This window comes from Artibeus jamaicensis, unplaced genomic scaffold (genome assembly GCF_021234435.1).
Source record: "Artibeus jamaicensis isolate MK-2021 breed Jamaican fruit bat unplaced genomic scaffold, CSHL_Jam_final scaffold_461, whole genome shotgun sequence".
NCBI classification, from domain to species: domain Eukaryota; kingdom Metazoa; phylum Chordata; class Mammalia; order Chiroptera; family Phyllostomidae; genus Artibeus; species Artibeus jamaicensis.
Genome location: NW_026522045.1, coordinates 5118717 through 5130165, shown reverse-complemented (window position 1 = coordinate 5130165; position 11449 = coordinate 5118717).

Here is an 11449-nt window from a genome sequence, read left to right as displayed (position 1 = left end):
TTAGAGCTTAGTGCCAGGAACTGAAGACAGAGACGTATTTCTGTTATCTCATACCTAATGATTTGTGAGGTTGAACATCTTTTTATGTCTTACTACACATTTGTGTATCTTTGGAGAAATGTCTGTTTAAGTCATTTTCCCATGTGTAAGTCAGGTTGTTTGTTTTTTGTTGTTGAGTTTTTTTTAATAGATTGTGGATACCAATCCCTTATGAATAATTTGCATATATGTTTTCTTTCTTTTTTTTTTTTTTAAATATTTTATTATTTATTTATCTTTAGAGGGGAAGGGGGGGAAGGAGAGAGGGAGAGAAACATCAATGTATGGTTGCCTTTTGTGCGTCCCCTGCTGGGAACTGGCCTGCAGGGAACTGGTCTGCAACCCAGGCATGTGCCCTGACTGGGAATCGAACCGCGATCGTGTGGTTCGCAGTCCCGCGCTCAATCCACTGAGCTACACCAGCCAGGGCTTTCTTTCTTTTTTAAAAATAATTTTATGTAGTTATTTTTCAAGTAGAGTTTTTTGTCTATATCTCCCATCTAAGCCCCCCCCCCCCGCCCCATGCTCCCCACCTCCCTCCCATTTCCAACCCCCTTAGTTCTCATCCCTGTGTCTTTCATATTTGTTCCTCCAAATCCCTCCCCTTTTTCCCCCTTAAATTCCCTTCCCTCTCCCCTCTGGTCACTGTCCCCTTCTTCTCTATTTCAGTGTCTTTGTTTTTTTTCTGCTTGCTTGTTTGTTTTGTTGTTTAGCTTCCTGTTAAAGGTGAGATCATATGGTATTTGTCTTTCAATGCCTGGCCTGTTTCACTCAACATAATGCTTTCCAGTTCCATCCATGTTGTTGCAAAGGGTAGTAGCTCTTTCTTTCTCTCTGCTGCATAGAATTCCATTGTGTATATGTACCACAATTTTTTGATCCATTCATTTACTGATGGGCACCTAGGTTGCTTCCAACTCTTGGCTATTGTAAATTGTGCTGCTATGAACACTGTGGTGCATAGGTTCTTTGAAATTGATGTTTTAGGATTCTTAGGATATAATCCTAGCAGTGGAATTGCTGGGTCAAAAGGCAGTTCCATTTATTTTTCTGAGAAAATTCCATACTGTTTTATTTATTTATTTATTTATTTAAATTTTTAATTTAATAATTAAAAAAATTTTATTGATTATGCTGTTACAGTTGTTCTATTCTCCCCTTCATTCCCCTCCACCCTACCCCCCGTCCCCACCATTACCCCCCGTTTAGTTTATGTCCATGTGTCTCAGGTTCTTTACATTCTATATTTCCCATACTATTCTTACCCTCCCCCCCTATCTATTTCCTACCTATTGTCTATGCTACTTATTTTCTGTACCTTCTCCCCCCTTCTCCTCCTCCCACTCCCCTGTTGCTAACCCTCCTTGAGATCTTCATTTCTATGTTTCCACTCCTGATCTAGCTGTCCTTTTAGTTTGCTTTTGTTTTAGGTGTGGTTGTTAATAACTGTGGGTTTGTTGTCCTTTCACTGTTCATGTTTCTTTAACTTCTTTTTCTTAGGTAAGTCCCTTTAACATTTCCTATAATAAGGGCTTGGTGATGATGAACTCCTTGAATTTGATCTTATGTGAGAAGCACTTTATATGTCCTTCCATTCTAAATGAAAGTTTTGCTGGATAGAGCAATCTTGGTTGTAGGTCTTTGGATTTCATGACTTGGAATACCTCTTTCCAGCCCCTTCTTGCCTGTAAGGTCTCTTTTGAGAAATCAGCTGACTGTCTGATAGGGACTCCTTTGTAGGTGACTGTCCCCTTAGCTCTTGCTGCTTCTAGGATTCTCTCCTTCATTTTAATTTTGGCTAATGTAATCATGATGTGCCTTGGTGTGTTCCTTCTTGGGTCCAACTTCTTTGGTACTCTCTGAGCTTCCTGGATTTCCTGGAAGTCTATTTCCTTTGCCAGATTGGGGAAATTCTCCTTTATTATTTGTTCAAATAAGTTTTCCACTGGTGGCTGTGCCTTTCCCCCTTCTGGTACCCCTATAATTCGGATGTTGGAGCGTTTAAAGATGTCCTGGAGGTTCCTAAGACTCTCCTCATTTCTTTGAATTTTTGCTTCTTCACTCTTTTCTTTTTGGCCATTATTTGCTTTCTTCTGGTCCACTCCATTGATTTGAGTCCCAGTTTCCTTTTCATCGCTATTGGTTTCCTGTGCAATTCCATTCATTTCAATTAGTTTCGCCTTCATATGTTTCTCTAATTTGTGGCTATAATCAACCAGTTCTGTGAGGATCCTGATCACTAGTGTTTTAAACTGTGCGTCTGAGAGTTTTGCTATTTCTTCATCGCTTAGATTTATAGGCTCTGGGGCTTTGAGATCTTCTTGAGCCATTTTGGTCTGTTCGTGCCCTTTAAGTGTGAGTAGTGGACCCTTGGACTCCCAGGTCGCTGGGTTGTGACACTGTATGTGGGGGTGTGGTCAGAGCGGGGAAATGGCGGCGCCCTCTGCTGTTTCGCGCAGCTGGGTGAGGAGCAGAGGCTTAAGTGGTTCACCTGGGCCGGGCTACTCAGAGTCGCTGGGTTATGACGCTGTATGTGGAGGTGGGGTCAGAGCAGGGAAATGGCGGAGCCCTCCCTTCCACTTGCCGCGGGGACGCCTGGGTCCCGGTCCAATCGCCCACTCCCTAGCTTGTCTATCCGCACACCAATGCGCGACCACAGTCCACTGGCAGCCCTGATCCTTCGCTGTTTCCCCGAGGTTGCTCGCTTAGTCGGTGTGCCCATCATTAATTTGATGCTCAAATTGCCACTGATTGGGAGGCCTTCTAAGCTGGGTTTTTGTCTTCTTGACATGCCCTCATCATTCTCTAAGTATTTTTTTTTTTTTGCTTCCTTGTTTTCTGGTACAAAAAGGTGTTCTAGGACCATCTTATTATTTTCCTGGTCCAGTCCTGTAATAAGTCACTTCAGCAAGGAGCTCTGATTTCTTTTAGCAGAAAATGGTATTTAAAAAACAAGATCTGGGTGCTATGTGTGGTCATTGTTATTGGCTCTTATTGCTTTTAGGTCCTTTCAGCAGACAGAGCTAGGAAATAAATATAAATGAGTGTATGTGTATAGGTGTGGATGGGCGTGGGTGTATATTTGCATATATTTATCTTTTTAGTTGTTTATCTAAGTGTGTGTAAGTATACACATACACATATTTACATCTATATCTACTTTTATTTTGAAAACTGTGAATTCTCATTGATATGTCCACTTCCAATACCAGAAGTTTATTTTAGTTTCTTCCCTTAATATTTTGGTGACATTCTTCTCTGACACTGAGAAACCTGGCTTTGGTTATCTAATAATTTGATTAGGCTCCCTGTATGTAATTAATCTGCACTTCCTGCACTACCCCTTCCTCCATGGAGATACCTTCCTAACCCCAGTTTGGCTCAACATGCAATGTGCAGCCATCCCTATGCATGGATGCTTACTCCCTCGTCCTTTTTGGCTGCTGACACCCCGTGCCAGGCTATTAATTTGTGGGGATATCCATTCCATTCCACTCACCCTCAGATGTTGCACTCAGCCCACCCCTCTTCTCCTCCACTGTGTGGGTATCCTCTTAACTCCACATGGATCTTGACACCCCATGCCAGGTCTTACCCCCGCATGCCATCCTTGCCCTTCTCAGGCTCTGATACCTTGTTTTAAGCTGCCACTTCACTTCATGGATGTACTCTTCATCTTTCTCAGGACCTGACCTCCTGTGAATGGATGCCTGCCATCACAGACACACTTCTTATACTGCATGCCAAGTTACATCTCTGTGTGAATGCCTTCATCACTCTGCTCAGCTCTGACTTTGCATGCTAGTTGTGCTACATTGTGGACACCTCCCTAACTCCACTTAGGCTGGGGCATCTTATGCCAGGCCACTTCTCCCCACTGATGTCTTTCTCATCTGCTTGGTCTCTGACACCCCAACATCAGTCCACCTCCTTTACAAGTAGCTCTGATTTCCCATACCAGGGAGCCCCCTTCACTGCATGTGACTGCTTTCCTCACTGTGCTTGGAATCTGGTAGCTCATGCCAGGCCACCTCTCCTGGGAAAGCCCTTCTCACTCCTCCATAGCTATGACTTCCCATGTGGGACTTCCCTGTAGTATGGGCACCGTCCTAACCCTATTTGGGTGCCAGCACCTGGTGCCAGGCCACTCTGCATGAATTCCCTCCTTTTCCCAATTAAGCTTTGACATTCCATGCCAGACTGCCTCCATATGTGATGCCCTCCATACATGCATAGGTGCCTTCCACACTGTACTTGGGCTCCATTAACTTATGCCAGGCCTTCCTCATCCCACTTAAGTTTCAACCCCCTGCCCTCCTTGCTCTGCCCCAACCAAATGGCTTTCAGACTGAATTGCCCAGGATTGGGAAGGAGGAGTAAGGGTATCAGTACCTTTTTCAAATGACTTGGTGAAGGGAGTGTCTCATGTGTCTTCCTAGGAGGTATGGTTCTGGATAGCTAAGCAGTTTGTAAGTAGATCCACTTTATTTTATCCGTTTCCCTGAACCTGTGGACCTCTTCTTCTGTAGGATGTTACAGGAGTTCATGTACTTTTATTTCAATGATCTTAGGCTACCATTGAGTTCAGACTTTGATTAGCCAATCTAACAGACCATTAAACACACTTCACTGCATGAGTCAAAACTTTAAAATTTGAACTCTGGGTAAATATATCTATATCAATGACTTCAGACTTATCAAGCCTTATAATTATTCCCTTAGGTCAGCACCCTTAGTACTTATTTACATATATGCTTCCTGTTACTCCTGTCAATATAGACTGGTGTGGGCTTTTGAGTCTTTTGGGGTATAGGCTCTCTATCTTGATCAGGCCTTGTATCTCTCTAATTTATGCTTTGTTGGGCTATACCTCTTTTTATAGACTTTGAACAGATGAGAATGTGGATCCAGAGGAAGACAGATAAATACTAATTAGTCTGGCAACTGCTCCAGGAACATTTACTGAATGGTTTGTATGCAGAGGAGGCCTCGTTTTATTGGTGTGTATGTGTGCTGGGGTGTGGTGATGGGAATGAGCAAGTATTGCCTAACTTGTCAGCAAGTGGAGACTGTAAAAGCTATGCATATTTTATAATGACCAATTATCTTTTTCTCTCACTTTTCTTTCCTTGAATCCTTGATGAAAAGCACTGGTATTGACTAATGTTATAATTTAGGTTCCAGATAGGAATGTAATTTGTCAGTACCACTATGTTGTAGTGAGTGACATGGTGGTTCATAGAATTTTTTCTCTCCTCTCTGTTGGAGATGAACATTCTTCATTTGCACAAAGAATGGGAATGGCTTCTGAGTAACAAAAGGGGTAGACTGTGGTGATTATTCACTGCCTCCACTCCAATTTGCCCTCATCCAATTCCCGTTCTTCTTAGCTCCTCTCTCTGTTCTAGGAAGTTGACCTGCAGACTGTATATTCTTGGTTCCCCTGCCTGTTGGTTTTATTTGGGCTTGACAAGGTGGTAGAAATGGTAAGATATCAAATAGTGGGAAGAGAGAGGGGATCAGAGTATTTCTTTCCCACTCCCTCCCTGCTCTGGAGTTGATTGTATCACTGGCAGTAGCTGCATACCTGCACAAGTAAAGCACCTACTGGGCTCTTCCTCCTTCATGGTTCTAGCACTCACTGGGTTCTGGTAACTCTGTTATGTCCCTTGACCCCTTGGCTCTAAAGATGGTAATGGTTTCCTACTCATACTTCATTATCCCTTGTTATTCCCTGTAACCCTGACCACTCACTATAAACATTGTTTTCACAAATTCCATTCATTTGAATCATCTGGAGTAAAGTGTTTCCCTGCCAAAGCCTTTCTGATAAAGTCTGTTCATATCTTTATCCTTTGCCTTATCTCTGTGTTTTTAAAGAACAATAATGCTGCAAATGGAAAACTCCCCACTTGGGTGTTTTTCTGCACATTTTCTGGGCTGTTCTACAAGTGCTTCAAGACAGAGCACCAGGGAAATAAAAATGACTCATTGAGGAAAGTTGCCTTTTGAAAAAAAAATTTACTCAAGTAAGACTTGGTCATGATGGAAAATTTAGGGCAAAATATAAATCTTTAGTAATCCCACTCTACAAAAATAACCACTGTTAACATTTTGGTGAATATCCTTTTTAACTAAATTTTACACTTCTTTAAAACATTCACAATTCCTGAAGCAGTGCCAGCTTGAAAACTTGGACTCCTGAAATTTTCACACTGCCCTTATCTGTGGTAGTATGTACAAAGCAGGAGCAATTGAAGAAAAGAGAAGCACAGAGGAGGAAGCAGACCTCGGGTGGTTTCAGAGTTTAGTCAATTTCTGGACTGTCATATCTGATGCTTGGGATGAACCCCACTCCCACTAAGTCCTGCTGTGCTGGGTTGGGCTTGTGTGTTCTCTGGGAGGGGCTGTTCTCTCCAGTTCTCACACAGAAGAATCTAAGCCAGGAGCATGATAAATAAACCACAATTACACAGCTGGCTGCCCTGCACAAAGCTTTGGAATACTAAATAGAAATCTCTAGAGCCTAAGGCAGCTCAGAGAGAGAAGTTAAGACCCAATTCTCCAGCAGTCCTGAAAAAGTTAATCCTAAATGGACTGCACACACACACATTCCCACAGGGAAGAAAGTAATCTTATTGTAGGTAATAACTTCAGTATTCAGAACTTATTATTTTAATTCTCACCTGAGGATATGTTTATTGATTTTAGAGAGAGAGAAGAAGTGAGAGAGAAGCATCATTTGGCTGACTCCCATAAGTGTCCCAACCGGGGATGGAACCCACAATCTAGGCATGTGCCCTGGCTAGGGATCAGCATACAACCTTTAGAGGTACAGGACAATGCTCCAATCAACTGAGCCACCTGGCCAGGGCCAGAAGTTTGTTTTTAAATGCCAATGTCACTTTTTTCCCCCTCAGAATCCTAAGAGCCAAAAATTGCTGCCATTTGTTTCCTGTGTCTCCTCAAAAGAAATAATACCATTATGTAGGTGTAGAACACACTGTCCCTAACCCCTGTATTTGTTTTTCTATTGCTCATTATTATGCTGACCTCAAAGAATTAACCTTTTTGATATCAAGTTTATAAATTAAGCTGAGAAGAGGATCCCAGAGAGGGGAATCTGACAAGCAGAGATGTACCCAGATTGGAGGCTATGCTGAGGTAGTTGATTGGTACCTAAGCATAGTTTTTCTTCCTGGGGGGATGTTAATCTGATTATCATCCCAGTAGTTGATTATGTCTGACTAATTCAGAGCAACTGAAGTATATACACTTTCTAACAGTTTTCCTGCTCTGGGTAGTTACCAGTAGCAACAGCAAGATGGAATTTGGACACCATCCTTCAAGCTTGTTGTTTCTTTCTTGTTCTATTATTTGTCAAGCCACTAGTTTCACTCTAATAAGATCCTGTTGTGAGTCTGCTCTTTTGAACCACCTAAAGAAAGAGATATGTGAAAAATTTGTCGCAGCCCAGTTATAGGACTTGGAGTGCAGAGGAAAATAATCTTATTTTTAAAAAGACTGTTATACTTTAATTGTGCTAGTCAAATGCCTTCCTTTTTGGAAATCTTACACCTTTTCAGTTCTTGCTGAGGTGACCCAGTTGTAAGTTTACTGAGGTTCACATAGAAAGGTATCTGGGAAGGGTGGACTATAAGTGAACTTGTTTGTTTACTCAAAATGAATGCCAAGATTCATCAAATTTGCTGAAGCTTCTTACTAACTGCCTGTACATTTAGTTGCATTTAATTTTTGTCAGGCTTTACTTTCACATACTTTTGGCTACAGTTTAAGAATAACCCCATAATTGTCAAATAGAAGTTCAAGAAGAGCCACAAAGAGAATTTTAGGAGGAGGCAGAGATGTTTAATGTGAAGAGATGTGCAGATAGTTCCTCCTTGTAAGTCTGAAGAGAAAAATTTTGAACTGAATTATCAAAAAGAAATGGCAACTGCTAGGTAGGTGGAGCTGTAACCTGGACATCCTTGAAGATAAATCTTGGGACAGAGTAGGTATAAGGAAAGTAGGAAAGGCTAGTATTGCAGGTTGTGATGTGCAGTGGTCAGTCTATGTGCTACAGCATCAGCACAAATTGTCTTTTGCACTGGGGAAACTGTTGATGCATCAACAGTTGCATCAGCTGTTGCATCTGAGGCATCATAAGACAGGCACAGTTCTATTACAATGACCACCATTCATTCCTATGAAGCATTGTATATGATGCTAGACCAGGATTTAATGATGTTCTTAATAATAAAAGAAAAATTGCATGATCCATGCTTTCCTCTGATTCTAGCCCATGCAATAATCAGTGCCTGTAAAAGAAGGATTGTTTAGTAATAATATAACAGGTTACATAAAAAGAACATCTGTAATTGTCTTCTGGAGTATTGAGATAGTTTCTCATACTGCAGGATGGAGGAAGGGGAATATTGATGAGAAAGAGCTCCAAGGGGACAGAAATGGTGAAAGCACTTTTGGAAAGAAGAAAAGGCAGACTGAATCCTAGGGCCTTTGGCTAGGGACTGGGTCTTGTCCTGAGAAGAGACCCTGAAGTTGCATATTACAATTGCCTATATGTGGGATATTTCATATCTATCATAGCTTGTCCTTGTCATAATTGAACTTTATCTTTTTTAAAATGAAAAGCCAAAGAATAGTGGGGAAAATTCCACAGTGAGTTTTTTCAAATACACGTGATGAATTTAATGAGTTCATATGTTTTGATTCCCAGCATTAGCATGATCCTATTGGACTACACTGCCCCCAAATGGACATGTACCAAAAGAAGATGGGTCTTACTCAAGTGTAAAAAATCAGAGGATCAACCAGACTTAACGTGGATGCCGAAGTACTTTTTGTTTTTTAACTCTGACAGGAGCAAAAAAAAAATGTTGAAAGTATTAGAAGATAATCTTCTGCCTTGAGAACTTGATTTTTGTGTGCCTTGGGTATGAAATCATCCTAGTGTGGTGTAATGGAAAGGCATTGGATGTGTACTCATTTCTTTACTTAGCATTAATATGTTATGTAACTTCTTGAGCCAGCTTCCTCATCTTTAAAATGAAGATAACAGTATCTAATTTGTAGTGCTATTGTGAGGATTAAAATGGATAATACATGTAAACCACTTTCTACAGTGTCTGGCATATAGAAGTAGCTAAAAAATGTTCATTAATCTTTCCTTTTTCCACTCATACAGTGTCTAGTATGAGTGCCTAGTGTCTAGTATGTCTTAGTTTGAGTCAAAAACGATGGCTGTAAAGAGTTCTCTGAATTCAGTTAAAGCTCTTTGGGCCATTTGTAGAATGGCTCATTTCTCTGTAAGTGAGCATTTCCCCAAATATGGGTTTTAGTATACATTCAAATGTGTTTTTGCTTATTAGCAAAACCCCAGCCCACAAGAACTTTATCTTTAAGACTCCTTTTCCTCCTCCTCTTTATCTTAGACCCCAAAAGACAGCACTGTATTGTACAGGCAGCTGTGTAATTCAGCATGAAAGTCCATCATAGCTAAGTGTTTCGCTTTCCCTCAGACAGAGTTTCTTAGCCTCTGAACTGTTGATGTTTTCAGCTGGATACTTCTTTGTTGTGGGGATGAGTGAGTGCTATGATGTGTACTGCAGAATGTTTAGCAGCATCCCTGGGCTCTATAAACTAGGGCGGCTACTGTGGAAAACAGTATGGAATTTCCTCAAAAAAAAAAAACTAAACTAAAAAGGGAACTGCCTTTTGATCCAGTGATTCTGCTGCTGAGAATATACCCTAAACATCCCAAATCACCAACTCAAGAGAACTTATGCACCCCTATGTTCATAGCAGTGCTAGTTACAATATCCAAGTGCTGGAAACAGCCTAACTGCCCATCAGTAGATGACTGGATCAAAAAATTGATACATTTACACAATGGAATACTACACAGCAGAAAGAAAGAAGGAACTCCTTCCTTTTGTGACAGGATGGATGGAACTGGAGAATGTTATGCTAAGTGAAATAAGCCAGGTGGTGAAAGACAAATATTATATGATCTCTCATATAAGAGGAATCTAATGAACAAAATAGAACCATAGGCATGGAAACATGGAACAGACTGATAGTGACGGGGGGGGGCAGTAATTATGGAAATAAGGTGCAGGGACTAGTTAAAGAGCATCTATGAATGGCCCATGGACATGGACAACAGTGTGGAAGTGGGGTTTGGTATGGGCAGTGGAGAGCAAAGGGACAGAAATTGGGACAACTATAATAGAATAATAATTTTAAAAATCTTTAAAAAGGGACAAGGATGAGTGTGGGGAAGAATTGTTCAGGTAGAGGAACAGTTTGGCTTTTGAAAGAGAACATATTTTTTATGTCAGTTTTATTTGTATTTATTTTTAAATTTTTTTATTGTTCAAGTACAGTTGTCTCCATTTTCCCCTCACCACTCTCCCCCACCCTACCCATCCCACCTCCCACCCTCAATCCTAACCCTCTTTGGCTTTGTCCATGGGTCCTTTATTCATGTTCCTTGACAACGTTGCCCATTGTTTCCTCTGTTATCCTCCTTTCTTGTCTGCTCTGGTTACTGACAGTTTGTTCTTAATTTCAACGTTTCTGGCTCTATTTTGCTTGCTTGTTTGTTTTGTTGATTAGGTTCCACTCATAGGTGAGATTATATGGTATTTGTCTTTCATAGTCTGGTTTATTTTACTCAGCATAAGCTTTCCAGTTCCATCCATGTTGTTGTGAAGGCTAGGAGCTCCTTCTTTCTTTTTGCTGTGTACTATTCCATTGTGTAAATAAACCACAGTTTTTTGATCCATTCATTTACTGATGGGCACTTAGGTTGCTTCCAGGCCTTGGCTACTGTAAACTGTGCTGCTATGAACATTGGGGTGCATAGGTTCTTTTGAATTGGTGTTTCCGGATTCTTAGGGTATGATCAAAGCAGTGGAATTGCTGAGTCAAAAGGCGCTTCCATTTTTAATTTTTTGAGGAAATTCCATACTGTTTTCCACAATGGCTGCATCAATCTTCATTCCCACCAACAATGTACTAGGGTTCCATTTTCTCCACAGTCTCTCCAACACTTGTTATTGATTTGTTTATGATGGCCATTCTCACTGGTGTGAAGTGGTATCTCATTGTGGTTTTAATTTGTCTCTCTGTGATGGCTAGTGATTCTGAGCATCCTTTCATAAGTTTCTTGGCCCTCTGAATGTCCTCCTTGCAGAAATGTCTGTTCAGGTTCTTTGCCCATTTTTTAATTGGATTGTTTGTCTTCCTGCAGTGGAGTCATGTATATATTTTGTATATTTTGGAGGTTAAACCCATGTCTGAGGTATCATTTGCACATATATTTTCCCATATGGTTGGTTCTCTTTTCTTTTTCCTGATGTTTTCTTCAGCCATGCAGAAGCTTTTC